At 35.8% G+C, this 10,356-nt stretch overlaps 1 non-coding gene across 1 annotated transcript; it reads right to left on the bottom strand.

The window, feature by feature from the left end:
- Positions 1-3,689: 3,689 nt before the first annotated feature.
- TRNAW-CCA (transfer RNA tryptophan (anticodon CCA)) lies at positions 3,690-3,763 on the bottom strand. The gene has a single exon. It is a non-coding gene; the product is annotated as a tRNA-Trp (tRNA).
- Between the last annotated feature and the right edge of the window lie 6,593 nt (positions 3,764-10,356).

Consider the following 10,356-nt stretch of genomic DNA (forward strand, 5'->3'; position numbering starts at 1 on the left):
ATTTCTTAAAATATCCCATATATGTAGGGGGAAACCGAGGAAGAGGACAGATCTATCCTGATGGTAGCAAGAGTAACAATACAGTCTATAATGCTACGTCAACAGGTATAGTAAGAAAAATACTACGTAAAGAAAAGGGGGGGTATGAAATATCCATAGTTGATGCATCAGATGGACGCCAAGTGATTGATATTATACCTCCCGGACCAGAACTTCTTGTTTCAGAGGGGGAATCCATCAAGCTTGATCAACCATTAACAAGCAATCCTAATGTGGGAGGTTTTGGTCAGGGGGACGCAGAAATCGTGCTTCAGGATCCATTACGTGTCCAAGGCCTTTTGTTCTTCTTCGCATCCGTTATTTTGGCACAAGTTTTTTTGGTTCTCAAAAAGAAACAGTTTGAAAAGGTTCAATTGTACGAAATGAATTTCTAGGTCCCGGGATTTCTTACCATCAAGTTGGTAAAAAGCCTCGATTTATTGGCAATTGCTAGAATTATCTATGATCTATTTTGGAAATCCTTTTTTTGTTTAGACTGCTTTTTGTTTATGAGATGTCTGGAATTCCTTATTTATATCCCATGCAAAAGAAGAGAATCCAAGGCAAAGGCGAGAACAATCAAATTAAAATTTCTTCTTTTTCGGAGGGATTGCAGGTCTTCTTAATCGTCTATTCGGCACAAGAAAAATCCTTTTTCTTGTGCCGATTCTTCTTGTATCAAAATAAGAATCCTTTTTCTTCCTAATTCGTCAAAGATTACTATTTCTTCTTTATTCGGGTCTGTCTCTTGGACCTCTTTTTCTTTTGCTTAGGTTTAGCCGAGGTAGTGGACAAACAGAGGGGAAGAAAATATGGCGGGGGAAAAATTTCTTGTGATTGTGAGCAAATTGCTTGGCTTGTTTAATTAAGTTCAACTTCAAATTTACAGAAATTTTGCAAAAAAAAAGTAAACTCTTCCATTGAAGGTTTTTTTATTTTTAGGCTAGTTGAATAGTTTTGATTAAGGTTTTATTAGTTTATTACTCGAAACTAAATCAAGGATTTTCAGGATACTTCCTTCGTGGAATAAGATATTGGATCCTCGAGTGATCTCTTTTTCTTGTTGCTTCATAAGAGTGAATCGAATAGATTCAATTCGCGTTATAAGAGTAAAATAAAAATTCCGCGGGTCCTTTCCGCTCTAATCAGATAAAGGGGGGTAAGGACCCGCTAAGCTCCTACTTTTTCATGTTTACAATCTGGTCCCTCCGATTACTATAGAGATGAACCCAATCCAGAATATGAACCATAAAAGAAAACACCTACTAAACCAATCACAGCAATACCAGCTACAGTACCTATCAGCCAAAGAGGAATTCTTCCAGTAGTATCGGCCATTTCCCCTACTTTCCTCCACATTTTATCAATTGGTCATGCTAGAGACAAAAACAGTCATGGGTAGTTATAAGGATGGTATCCTTCCAAATGGGATAAGAGAATTCTTATTAGTCTCTTTCTTTCTCTCAATTGAAGAAGTAATTGGAAAATAAAACAGCAAGTACAAAAATGAGTAATAAACCCCAGTATAGACTGGTACGATTCAATTCAACATTTTGTTCATTCGGGTTTGATTGTGTCATAGTTCTATAGTTGGAATTTGTTTTATCGTTGGATGAACTGCATTGCTGATATTGATCCCAAGAAAAAAACAGTAGGTACAGCTAGTCCGTGAATAGCCAGCCATCGCACTGTAAAAATAGGATAGGTTCGATCTATGGTCATTGAGGGCCTCCTAAAAGGATCTACTAAATTCATCGAGTTGTTCTAAAGAATCAAAACGGTCGGTTATTAACGGAATTCCTTGTCGGCTTTCCGTGAAATACTCGTTTGGCCTAGGACTTCCAAACACGTCATAAGCTCAACCCGTACTGACAAATAACCAACCCGCAATGAATAGGGAAGGTATAGTAATGCTATGAATAACCCAGTATCGAATACTGGTAATAATATCAGCAAAAGAACGTTCTCCCGTGCTTCCAGACATGCTGAACTCCCAAAATTTTTGTACATTCAAAAAAGGAATTGATTCCGTAAAAGATGGGATCGACCAGTAAATAGAAAATTACTGATATTTCATCCTTGTGAGATTGTCAATTTTGTACCAAAGGTGTATTTTGAGTATACCGAATTAGTATAGCTATCCTTCCTATGGCACAGCAATCTGGTTTTGCCTGGTTCCAAAACATAATTACTTTTTTATTTTTTTTTGTCTATAGGTAAGCTATATGTTATTCAAGGCATCAATAGAAAACCCCATTTTTGTAGGTTCTACTTACTTTTCATTGGCTTCGGAATAATAGAGTAATTCGGAATAGCAGCCAAAATCTTGGGAAAATCTAAGTTAATGATCAATAGGTTTGGATAAATAATTTAGGAAGGATATTCTCATACTGACACAATACAAGGACAAGTATATGTGAAATCTATCCTTTCATAATTCGTAATTCATCCTTGTATTGTTTGTTGGATTAGGTCTAACTTTCTTGACCAAACTGCGAGCGCGGAACTTTACGAGATGAAATAGGGAAAGACAGAAGATAGAATAGAACTTAAAAGGATAATTGAAGTGACTCGTCTTCGAATCTACTTTGGTTGGAGTTCGAAAAAGGAATAAAAATAAAGTAAATTCAAGGAAGAGCTTTTTTTTTTAACAGCCCCTTGGCAGGTCGTGGAATGCTTTTGTTCTCCTCTTATTCCATATGGAATACAATCAGTTAAAATAAGAAGGAATAGGGGAATATTCGATCGTTCACTCCAAAAAGAGGGTCCTATTGAAAAAGAAATTATCCAAAATAGAAAGAAGTTTTTTTTTTCAAATTCAATTGTTTATTTATCTCTTATTCAAAAATTTCCCTGAAAATTGAATTTCTTTTTTTCATTCAATGGGGTTAGATGATCTAGTTCTTAATATTATTACTTTACTCAATTGACAAATTCCACAACAAATCTCTTGATTCGGAATTAGGGACTCATGTATCATCTGATGAATCCACTTTCTTTTACACTTCTGTATCTTACTCTATCTTGTTTTTTAGTATTATCTAAAATAACTGATGAATTATGAATTTTCCATAACTTAGGTAAATGCTTTACCAACATATGTAGTGTAGTAAAAAAAAATAAATGGAATTTAACTCTTTCATGCTTACTTTAACTAGTTATTTTGGTTTTCTACTGGCTGCTTTAACTATAACCCCAGCTCTATTTATTGGCTTGAACAAGATACGCCTTATTTGAATTGACTGAATAATTATAATTCAGAAAAGAAAAATCTTTCTTCGGGATTCCTGGCATTCTACGACTCTTTTCCAGACTAATTAGGAATTCTTTTCTTGGTCATTGAGATTCGTGGATAATTTAGAGTACTATTTAGGGATAGATCGTACCTCTTTTTTTATCCCCTCGAACAAATCGAAATGATTGAAGTTTTTCTATTTGGAATCGTCTTAGGCCTAATTCCTATTACTTTAGCGGGATTATTCGTGACTGCGTATTTGCAATACAGGCGTGGGGATCAGTTGGATCTTTGATTGAGTCATTTTTTTTTGATTGACCTCCTCCAGACCAGAGAGGAGGTCAAATTGAAATTGGAGTTACAATTCAATTTTGTTAAGTTATTTTACTCTGCTTCGACATAAAATAGATGGAATCACGCTCTGTAGGATTCGAACCTACGACATCGGGTTTTGGAGACCCGCGTTCTACCGAACTGAACTAAGAGCGCTTTCATTCATTCAAAAAGAAAATCTTTTTCTATTCCTAATGTATCTCACGTACGTATAGTCTCCACAAATTCAAGTTATACCCACTTTACTTTAATTGATCTCGTCGCTACTGCCTATAAAGAAGAAAGAAGTAATAGGTAGGGATGACAGGATTTGAACCTGTGACATTTTGTACCCAAAACAAACGCGCTACCAAGCTGCGCTACATCCCTTTTCCAAATTAAATTGTTGTACAATGCCATTGTACACAATTCCTGTCTTCTTTTCCACATCATAATTTTCTTCTTCTTTCTTTCTCTATCTATATATAGAACCCTCGTGTCATTTCTTCTTTTTGGTCTCATATAATTAAGGAATTATATACATATAAAATCCAATATAATTTCGCCTATAAAAGAAGGATTACTTTTCCTTGGTAATATATAGGAAGAAGGGGTCATCTTTTTCTTTTTTAGGGATAGGAAAATTTCGTCGATATGGTTCATTTTATATATAGCATAACAATCTTGGGCAAGAGTTTATGATCATATATGTATTCCAACAAGGAAGGAGGATTTTCAATGCGGGATATAAAAACATATCTCTCTGTAGCACCCGTGCTAAGTACTCTATGGTTTGGTGCTTTAGCAGGTTTATTGATAGAAATTAATCGTTTATTCCCAGATGCTTTGTCATTCCCTTTTTTTTAATTCTAGTTATTGCTATGGGAGGGATAGATTTCTTCGTGATATGACAAAATTTGATCCTTTTCAATCTTTTTTTAGTATCGGAAGGAAAAAGAAAGAAAAGATGGATTGGGTTGAACCTCAGAGTCATTAAAAATTTGGTAAACCCCATTTTTGAAAATAGAAATTCAATTTAAAGGGGTACCCAAGCTAAATAAGGCCTCAGAAATCAGAGCATAGAAAAGGCGGGGCTGGCTAATTAAATGAAAGGATTTCGAACCAAAATCTTTGCTAATTCGACAAGGATTGTATTCTTTAATTATTTATCTATTTTTTATTACTTAATTAAAGAATAAAAAAAAATTATTCTAATGAATTTTATTCTTCTTCTTCGGATTCAAAATAGAAGAATAAAAGAATAAGTAGAAGAATTAAGTTAAGTCAATCCAAAAAGAAAAGGAGGTTCATGGCCAAGGGAAAAGATGTTAGAATCAGAGTTATTTTGGAATGCATCAGTTGTGTTCGAAAAGGTGCCAATGAGGAATCGACGGGGATTTCTAGATATAGTACTCAAAAGAATCGCCACAATACACCCGGACAATTAGAATTCAAAAAATTTTGTCGTTATTGTCGCAAGCATACGACTCATCACGAAATAAAGAAATAGGAACATCGTGTGTTTGATCTTTCCAAACAACAGAAAGAGTAAGAACTTCATATTTAATATATAAAGAAAACATAGTATAGAATACAAAATACAAATCAACTCATCTGATTTCCGGTAGATATTATTTCATATGTATAGAGGGTATTCATATACTATAATATGAATCAAATAAGATATGGATCAAAGAAAAACTACTTCTTCTGGATCCTAAATTAATAAAATAAAGAAGTGAATTTTCAAATTTTCAAATTTTAAATAAGGAATAAATCATGTATACATCTAAACAACCTTTTCTTAAATCTAAGCAACCCTTTAGTAAATCCAAGCAAACTTTTAATAAATCCAAGCAACCCTTTCGTAAATCCAAGCAAACTTTTCGTAAATTCAAGCAACCTTTTCGTAAATCTAAACAACCTTTTCGTAGGCGTCCCCGGATTGGCCCGGGAGATCGAATTGATTATAGAAACATGAGTTTAATTAATAGATTTATTAGTGAACAAGGAAAAATATTATCGAGACGAATAAATAGATTAACCTTGAAACAACAACGATTAATTACTCTTGCTATAAAACAGGCTCGTATTTTATCTTTCTTACCGTTTCGTAACTATGAGAACGAAAAGCAATTTCAAGCCCAGTCAATTTCAATAATTACAGGTTCTAGACCCAGAAAAAATAGACATATTCCTCAATTAACGCAAAAGTACAATTCCAATCGAAACTTAAGAAACAACAACCAAAATTTAAGAAACAACAACCGGAACTTAAGTTCCGATTGTTGATGTTTTATTCGAATTCGAAAGGGCCAGACCTATATATATTATAAAGAAAGTAATCCAGCTCGTTGATTCCTACCACTTAATCTTAATTTATTGTATCTTCCCGGAGTTCCCTCTCCGGGAATTCATCTTTTATTATTCCAGTATATTACTTTATTTATACCTTTAATTGATGATCTTTATTTTATTGGAAATCGTGTAAAGATTATTTGGATTTGATACAGCTACTTGTGCAAGCATTTTACGATTAAGAATCAATTTCTTCTTGTACAGGTTGTGTATTAATTTACTATAACTATCGAATACTTTATATACCCGCGTTGCTGCGTTTATCCGAGTGATCCACAAACGACGAAAATCCCTCTTTTGCCTACCTCTATCTCGATGAGAGGAAACAAAAGCTCTTTTTACCTGTTGGGTAATCATTCGATTAAGTCTTAAATGAGCCCCTCTAAAGTTTGAGGCAAATGAACGCATTTTTGTTCGTCGTCTCCGGGCTATATATCCTCGCGGAACTCTGGTCATTGAATCAAATTAACCTTAATGAATAACTAATGATTTCTCTTCTTTTAGCCACCCTTTTTCTCATTAATAACAAAACTAATTATTCCGATATATAAAATATTAATTCCAATGGCTTTTGCTATAGTAACCTTCCCAACCACGATTTTTTATTCCACTCCGTTCAGTTATTTCTATACGAAATAACAAATTCATTCTAATAATACTAAAAAAAATAGTGGGTTCCATCGTTTCTATGGTTCCCTTTTAAACGGTGAGGCCCTCTCTATACACCGGAGCCCTTTCTTTCATCAAAAGGTATTGCGAACTTGTATAGTCCACATTCTTTGGCTCTACCTATCCATTATAGAGTAAATAGCTCTTTTCACAATAAGAGTTATCCATACAGTGACGGTATTTAATTATGAAAGTTGGCTAAGTAGCTGACCCTGTTAGTCCGTTCTTTTAAGATAAAGGAGCATAAGCCTTTTTCTTTTTATTACTATTTCCTCCGCTTAATGGATAACCATTTGCTACCAATGGGAGAATTGCTTCTTATTTCCAATTTAGATAATTGGATTTGCACCAAAGGAAACCATAAATTCCGTATACCATAGAAATCTAGGATAGAGAAGCTATATCCTATTCATTGGTACTAATCATGGATACTTCAATTTTTTTTATATTTGTTTGAAGTCATGATCTGAACGAGTCGCACATACACCCTAGCACATGTTCCTCGACGCTGAGGGCATCCTTTAAGCGCGGCCGTTTTTCGAGCATTTCGTATTGGCTGTCTTGCGTTTCTAATAAGTTGTTTAACCGTCGGCATGTTGTATGTATATAGAAAAAAATGGATTGGTTTAGATCCATCTTAACCTGATGATTGCTCATCATGAAGTCTTTCTATTTTCTATTAAATCGAGGAAAACACGAATTTAGCTGTGAAATAACTTTACAAGAAATCCGGACACTACCAATCCTTAAACATTTCTGGAAACCACACTGGATCAGTATCGCAGTGCTTGTCAATCATTTCATCCCCTACAATATCGACAAGTCCATAAGCTTTGGCTTCGTCTGCTGACATAAAAACATCCCTTTCCATGTCTTCGGATACAACCCAAAAAGGCTTGCCTGTTCTTACTGCATAAACCCTTGTGATCATTTCGCGAACTTTGTGTAACTCTTCTACTTCTAGTAAAAATTCTGGTGTCCTTGCCCGATAATAAGCACTAGCAGGTTGGTGAAGCATAATCCTCGCGTGAGGGAATGCTATACGCTTGGTGGGTTCTCCTCCAAGCAGAATGAAGGACGCCATGGAGGCGGCTATTCCGAGGCATATTGTATATATATCTGGTGTCACCGTTTGCATCGTATCAAAAATAGCCATTCCTGAGATTAGCCACCCGCCTGGGGAGTTTATAAACAAAAAAATATCACTAATTCCATCTTCTATACTCAGATATACCATGAGACCTGTAATATGATTCGTGATCTCGCAACGAATCTCTTGACCTAAAAAAAGTGTCCTTTCTCGATACATAACATTGTATAAGTCAACCCAAGTCGCTTCTTCATCTCCAGGAATCCGGTAAGGTACTTTTGGAACACCAATGGGCATATTAGATTAATATTATTAAATTTAAGTAAGAAAACCACACTTTAATATGGAAACGTAAGAATGGAACAGAAAGAAAGAATCCGCAGTTTATTGTCTTAATTTTTATTCTTATTCTATATGAATATTATAGATTCTATTAATACGTAGATTGAAAGGTTATACATATAAGGAATGTAAGACAGATTGAATAAAGAAAAAGGAATGGGTGATTTGAATGCTAAACAAAGAGGGGTAGCGATCTATTCTTCGTTTTTTCCAAATTGGCCAAGTTACCCATTGCATATTGGCACTTATCGAGTATAGAATAGATCTGCTTCTCTTTCTTCTTATGAACAGAATTGGCTTCTTATTTTTAATGGAATGAAATAAATATTCGCGCTTTCTGACACAGAATCCCCTAGAAGGGTTAGGTACATAGGATATGGATAGTCTTTTTCAATGCGATAAAATAAAGCGACATCGTGTCTATTTTTCTTTGCTAAAGGGGTATTTCCATGGGTTTGCCTTGGTATCATGTTCATACTGTCGTATTGAATGATCCGGGTCGATTGCTTGCGGTGCATATAATGCACACAGCTCTAGTTTCTGGTTGGGCTGGCTCAATGGCTTTATACGAATTAGCAGTTTTTGATCCCTCTGATCCTGTTCTGGATCCAATGTGGAGACAAGGTATGTTCGTAATTCCCTTCATGACTCGTTTAGGAATAACGGATTCGTGGGGTGGTTGGAGTATTTCAGGAGGAACTGTAACAAATCCGGGTATTTGGAGTTATGAAGGTGTGGCAGGTACGCATATTGTGTTTTCTGGCTTGTGTTTCTTGGCAGCGATCTGGCATTGGGTATATTGGGACCTAGAAATATTCTCTGATGAGCGGACGGGAAAACCCTCTTTGGATTTGCCCAAGATCTTTGGAATTCATTTATTTCTTGCAGGGGTGGCTTGCTTTGGCTTTGGGGCATTTCATGTAACGGGTTTGTATGGTCCTGGGATATGGGTATCCGATCCTTATGGACTAACTGGAAAAGTACAAGCTGTAAATCCAGCGTGGGGTGCAGAAGGTTTTGATCCTTTTGTTCCGGGGGGAATAGCTTCTCATCATATTGCTGCGGGTACATTGGGTATATTAGCGGGCTTATTCCATCTTAGTGTCCGTCCGCCTCAACGTCTATATAAAGGATTACGTATGGGCAATATTGAAACTGTACTTTCCAGTAGTATCGCTGCTGTTTTTTTTGCAGCTTTCGTAGTTGCTGGAACTATGTGGTATGGGTCAGCAACGACCCCAATCGAATTATTTGGGCCTACTCGTTATCAGTGGGATCAGGGATACTTTCAGCAAGAAATATATCGAAGAGTTAGCAATGGTTTAGCTGAAAATCTTAGTTTATCAGAAGCTTGGTCTAAAATTCCTGAAAAATTAGCCTTTTATGATTATATTGGTAATAATCCGGCAAAAGGGGGATTATTCAGAGCAGGCTCAATGGACAATGGGGATGGAATAGCTGTTGGATGGTTAGGACATCCCGTCTTTAGAGATAAAGAAGGACGTGAGCTTTTTGTACGCCGTATGCCTACTTTTTTTGAAACATTTCCGGTTGTTTTGGTAGATGAGGAGGGAATTGTTAGAGCAGACGTTCCTTTTAGAAGAGCAGAATCCAAATATAGTGTTGAACAAGTAGGTGTAACGATGGAGTTCTATGGTGGCGAACTTAATGGAGTAAGTTATTCTGATCCTGCTACTGTAAAAAAATATGCGAGGCGTTCTCAATTAGGGGAAATTTTTGAATTAGACCGGGCTACTTTGAAATCTGATGGTGTTTTTCGCAGCAGTCCAAGGGGTTGGTTCACTTTTGGTCATGCTACCTTTGCTTTGCTCTTCTTTTTCGGACACATTTGGCATGGCGCTAGAACATTGTTCCGAGATGTTTTTGCTGGTATTGATCCAGATTTGGATGCTCAAGTGGAATTTGGAACATTCCAAAAAGTGGGAGATCCAACTACAAGGAAACAGGCAGTTTGATACACATTGTTATAGTATCTTTCACCTCTCTTTTTTGATTTGACATGGGAAACATCTCCCATCCTTTCTTTGACTCTTTTTCTTTCTTTATATGGGAAATTATCCCAAATGACAAATGAATAGGTGTGGAAGTTATAATTGTAAATAAACCAGGATCGAATCTATGGAAGCATTGGTTTATACGTTCCTTTTAGTTTCAACTTTAGGGATAATTTTTTTCGCTATCTTCTTCCGAGAACCACCTAAGGTTCCACCAACTCCAACTAAAAGAATAAAATAATTTCATTTAAGTAAGAAGTCCCCCTATCTGGGAGACTTCTTACTTAAATTAGTCT

The sequence above is a fragment of the Triticum urartu genome, chromosome 2A, assembly GCF_056163025.1.
Source record: "Triticum urartu cultivar PI428250 chromosome 2A, HENAU_Tu73, whole genome shotgun sequence".
In the NCBI taxonomy this organism is placed as follows: Eukaryota; Viridiplantae; Streptophyta; class Magnoliopsida; order Poales; family Poaceae; genus Triticum; species Triticum urartu.